Genomic DNA, 6000 nt, shown 5'->3' on the forward strand with positions numbered 1-6000 from the left:
TTTTTAAATATCACAACAGTTTGTGCAAGGAGACGGGTAAATGTGTGTAGATTTCATTAAATCACATAAAAGGCAAACGACTTAGGTTCAATTTCTTACTGCCATCTTACACAACAATTTCCCCCATCCATGACATGTAAAGCTCCTACGGAAAACAAACGATTCCTAATCAAACACAACCACCAGTTTTGGGCAAACATTCCCTGCGTTGCCCACTGGACGATAAGAAAATATTATTTACGCCTTCTGCTTCCTTGCGCTCATCAGCAAACGATCAGAGTGTCTAAGAATGTCCAACCGTGTCACTGGTGTGGCTAATGGAATCAGTTTTGCTAGAAGAACGGTCTTGAGACTTTGATCATCGTAATTAATCGGTCATCTAGGTTTGGGCACGTGGACAGTGCTATTTGTAGTAATAGACCGTCTTTGGATATATGATTTCACTTAATTTTCTTTCTTTTCCCTCATCCTCAAGCGAGGGCGCGTATGCGGGAAAAGATGTCCTACATTCTTTGACTATACGGTTGGTGCATTTGTTTAATTGAAACGTGTATCGTGGCCGAGAATGGATGATAATGATAAAGGTGGTTATGAAGATGAAGTTATTGCGATGGAATGGAAAGAACATCTTTAAGATGTGAGTTGTGTAGCTTTGAGAAGGTTATTCCTTTGCGCGTGCAGAATATTTGGTCAGTTACCCGAAGGATGACTGCCAAAAGGCTTATTTGTTTAGGATAGTTGGCAAGGGCATGTCGATTGAGTATTGGGTAGAGAAAAATGGACTAGCAATAGGGAGCAACTGGATTATTGTCCAGATTCCTTCGGCAAATCGAATCAAACGCCAATGGTGGTTCGTTCGCTGCCAGAGTCAGGTTATTTGACATTTGTCCACACGGTGAATGGTGCTGTTCTGCTCGAGATCTTTTGCAGCCAATAGCATTATTAGCATGTAAAGCAAAGCAATGCTAAAGTCATGTCCTTTTGTGATGGGCCTTTAGCTAGGCCTTGGTGCTCCGCTTTTGCTCCTCTCCGCTGCTAACAAGATAAGCACGAGGCTTACAACATTTTGCTAGCCTTTCCAAAAAGCGTTGCCCTAGCCGAAAGCATTTCTACCGAAGAAGAGCAAATCGCATAACGAGTGTAAAACGGGTGTACCAAACAGAAAGTAAATCTTACCCGCGGAAAGCAGGCTTTGCTTTTGGGCAAATCGGATTTTCCATTCGACAGACTTTCCGGGGGAGGGAGGCATGCCTTTTTCTGTGGAATGCGACGTTAAGGACCCTTTGAGTTGCATCGCGGAAAGGGGTCGAGAACGCGCCTACCCAGTATCGAGATGTATCGGGCAAACACGAGTAAACACGCACGCACGGCGGGATGTAAAAAAGGGGTAATAATATCATCCAATAAAAAGTTCGAAACATGATTCGATTGGTTCGATACCGAGGAAATCTTAGTTGAGTTGTTTTTTTTTTGGCTTTGTTTTTACGCAGAACTGTCTCTGATGGACAGATGTGCGATATAATCCGGCGAAAGTGGAAAGGTTTTTTTTCTGTTGTAGTCGAAGGCTTTCACTTTCCATTTTTTCGTGTTGGTCATAGTTAGTGGTCGGAGGGCAACATAAAAAAAACCAAAATGGAAAGAAATTGCTATGACTAATCTGGTATAGGTAATCGATTAGGTCACCCAATCGCTAATGCATGCAAATGTTGGTGAGGTATGAGATTCGAATCGGAGGTGAAGCTGATTTGCGATTAGTTTGAATTGTTTATAAGCTTTGTAGACGGAAATATCATAGTAAGCACATCCTGAGTGCTTTATTTCGAGCTAATGGAGAGAGCAGATTATGTTGAATATGGTATTTGATATGTTATGATTTATTAGATTGTTCTTGAATAGTTGGAATGATATGAAATAACTATAATTGAGTTTCTAACAAGTTTAAATCTTCCTCAAAAGCTGTTAGGGTTGTTGATGATATGATGTAATATGATTATTTTTATTTAAACTTGGACTCGTTTGATCTTATTCTCCTTTAAAGATATGATCTTTCGATAAGACATGATATGCCTGATTTAGGCTTTAATTACTTTTATTCACAAAAAGGAATCTTGTACATGGGTTTAAAAATCTAAGACAATGTATAAAGTCCTGCACATTTGTTGTAGAATTATAAATGCTCTAAATATATCACAGCGATTGTATTTAACATGTTGTTGTTGTATCGATACACGGCAATATATATAAACAAAGAAAAGAATAAATTTCTACAGAGTTTTCCTTCTTCTTGTATTTTTAGAATTATTTACAATATATCTTGTGAGCGTGTGGACATATTAAACGCCCAAATGTATGCAATGTTCCATCAGTACAGAACTATTCTCAACAACCTATTTGAATCTCAAGGCATAAAAGATGATTTTATCATTTCTCTGCTCCTAAGAATGATTTTCCGCTTATCTTAATGCAATAAAAAAGGACACATTAAAATACCCTGGAACACCCGGACATACCATCCGACAATACCGGCAAACGTTTAAATCCAACCGCGGTGGAATTTATTAGGCGTTCAATAAATCAGTTTACATCACGTGGTGGACCATAATTACGGTGGCGGAGCGTGGGTTTGGCGAAAATAAAGAATCTATTTTTCACCCCTCCTGAACGATCAAGCAGAGCACGACACGTTAACGCCACTAAACTACGTGTCGGTATGCATGAATGCTGGGGCTCATGCGAGGTTGGCGAGCTGCGCCGGCCGTCAAATAAATCGCTACAGTCGAGTTCGTGCGGGAGGACGGCGCTCGCTGCTGTTGGCTCTGCCAGGCATAAATAAGACAATAAATAGATAAATACTTATCTAAACTTTTACATCATGAATGATTCGCGCATCCCTCATAACGTCGGCAAGAAGCTGTGCGTTTAGTTGGAGTTTTTTTTTGTATCTACATTTGTGTATGCGTATGAGACGCATAGGTGTGAGAGGAAGAGATGTGTTGTTTTGGCGGAATGTTATAAGAGAAGATTTGATTTAAGATTTCGCTTCGTACATCACAGCGCAGCAAGGAGCCACGGGGATATAATTTGAATACCACGTACCACTGTTAGGGCACCGGGCGGAACCGCTGGTGAGGCGATGAGAAACCAGGGATGTCATGGCTTTTCAACGGTCGACTAGTCTTCGCGAAAGGTTCCTCTGACGGGGCTTCCAGTAACTGTAAGGCTTACATTCGCGTACACGCAAGCATATCCCTTTGCTTCATGGGCCCGGTGGGACCAATGCTGGTCGAGCAAATCGGAACAATATTTCACATTAAACTAAATGAACAGGGCAAAAAAGACACTCACACACACACGGGCTGGAAGACTCAGAACAACCACAACTCCGCAGTGAATTATACGTCCCTGTGTGAATTATTAGGAACCGTGCCAGTAGCACCATGACTGGGTGTGTTTTTCCATGGGAAAAGGTAACGATAGCAGCGTGCAGCAGCATACATGTGTGGGAAATGTAATAAAAATCTGATTTAGAAAAATTATGTAGGGCATATATTTCTATTTTATTCAAATTTCCACCTTCTTGTCTTGGCTGCTGTACTGTACCGTGTGCGGCAACTGGGAACTCTTTTCCCCTGTCTCAGGGGAGTACTTACGCTGCGGTAAGGAAATTTGGGTGTTTGGGAAAAAGCCCTCACTACGCAGTGAAATAAAGACTAGTGGCTTCACTTTATGGGAACAATTTCTCATGAGCTATTACTATCGTAATGAACTCGCATGCCAACACGCTGGCGGATTTATTTGCAAAACCATGCCACAAACTAGCGCAGCGTAGCGAGTGACTTACCGACACCGTGAAATGAAATCACTATTTCACAATTTAATTTCTCTCTCCAATGCCACGTCGCATTTGCAACGATAAAGATTTATTAAATTCCACTGAAAAGGTGCTGTGACTGTGGAGGCCTTCATCTAGTAGAAGGTAAGTGCGGACAAGATTACATTTCCGCTTGCCGTCACCAAAACATCGGAAACCGAATCTCAGCCGGGTGGCCGTCACTGAAACTTCAAACCAGCTTGGGAGGATGTGGTTGCTTGCAAGGGCGACGATGTACGATGAGGATCTAACTATCATACCGCTGGCAAACAATAATTTTCCTTCCAAGACAGTTAGCTGCTCCAAATCCAAAGGCAACAAGGAAACGGAAGGTGTCATCACCGGGTGCCGGAGGTTTTGTCTGACAGGTTGAACGACGCTATCTCTTTTCGAGGGGGGTTCGTGTTTGGGACGGTTAGTTTTTGTGGATAGTTTTACTAGCTGGGTGGATTCGTGTATGAGCTTAAGTTGATGATTACTGTTAGGCAGACTGTGCGAAGGCTGTCAAACATCTAGCAAGACTAAGGAAAATCATATTTTCAAATTTCCGCACTGCTTTGGGAGAGAAGTGAGGTTCATGGAGTGATGTTGTTTACAATTAGATTGTTTTTAAGGTAATAGAAATAAGAGTGAAAGCAAATACAATATTCTTTCATAGTTTGGTTCAGGCGCAATTTTTATGCTCTGTGTAAGTGTATATTCCACGCTTTAAAACAGTTCAGAGTAATGCCATACGGGTTTGACACAACCAATAATATGAAATAACTTTATTTGTTTAATAAAAATTTTATGTTTTCAAATCATTCAATATTATCGATAAATACGATAAATAAAAAAGAGAAATAGTTAATTTCTAATACACAATACATCATAAATCCATAAACATATGTTTACTGTTACAAATAATTAAATGAGAATATTCTTAAAGGGAAATATTTTCAATTAATGACAAATGTATCGGATTGTCGCGTTTAATTGAATTGTTGATTTGTTTGATTTGGTTTGGCCAAGAATGGGCGGAATAATTGAAAAACAAACCAGAGATTTTTAAAATATTAAGATGGAACAGGCAACCTACGTAAAGTGCTGTCACAAAATTTTATTAAAATTCAAAGACAAAAAATAAATATTAGTTTTATCGTATTCGTACCTCGTACGACTTAACCCCGTCATGGGTTCAAGCCCCAAATGGAACGTGCCTCTGTACGTAGGACTGACTATCCTGTTATAAATAAGTCACAATCAAAGCCGAGCCCACTAGTGGTACAGGCAGGCCTTGACAGCGGTTGTTGTGACAAAGAAGAAGAAGAAGAAGTGTTCTTACTAAGTAAATAAATAATAACGTTTTTATATGAAATATTTCTATCTGTTATACGTATGTTACATAAATTTAAAAAAAAATGATTCGTGAAAATATTGACCTGTGATTATATCACAGATAGTGATAGATCAATATTCCTTCATTTGAAGTCGTATTCCAGTTTTCATAAGGAACGAATGTCCCTAGTCTTCTCAGGATACTATTAAATAATGAAAGAGTCTGTTTTGCCCATTACAAGTTCCATTAAACAAGTACCGAATGAGTAACACCCGACTTCAAATGATTGGATTACTACTTAACATTGCTTAACAACGCCTAAAGTTATACAAACTGGCAAACAAACTGAGTTTAAAATAGATACAATAGCACTAATAAAATAAATCTTTTCACATCACACCTAAAGTTATGCAATCATATTCACTAAGCTACACCAAAGCAATTTAAATAGAACTTAAAATTGTGTCTACCATGTTTCATGTAGGAACAACCATTATCTCATTTTCTTCTTAAAAGAAAAAGTTTCCCACTGTTCCCGACGCAATAAAGCATGTGCAGGCAGACGAAGCAGCCAGCGAAATATTTCTTAATAACCGCTAAAAACAGTTGGAGTGCCCTGTCAACACCTTCCGCCTTAATGACGGACACATTAATAAGCACCCTCAGCGTGACCACCATACCGAAGCACGTTGCAGAGCGCAAAGCCTCCCAGCTAGGGGTTCGTGTGGTGTAGTAGTGTGTAGTGTGGCACAGGTGAAACTTCTTGAAATTGGCATCCTTCCCAGCTGCCCCTTCCATTTCACGTTCATTG

This window comes from Anopheles merus, chromosome 2L, assembly GCF_017562075.2.
Source record: "Anopheles merus strain MAF chromosome 2L, AmerM5.1, whole genome shotgun sequence".
Classification (NCBI taxonomy): Eukaryota; Metazoa; Arthropoda; class Insecta; order Diptera; family Culicidae; genus Anopheles; species Anopheles merus.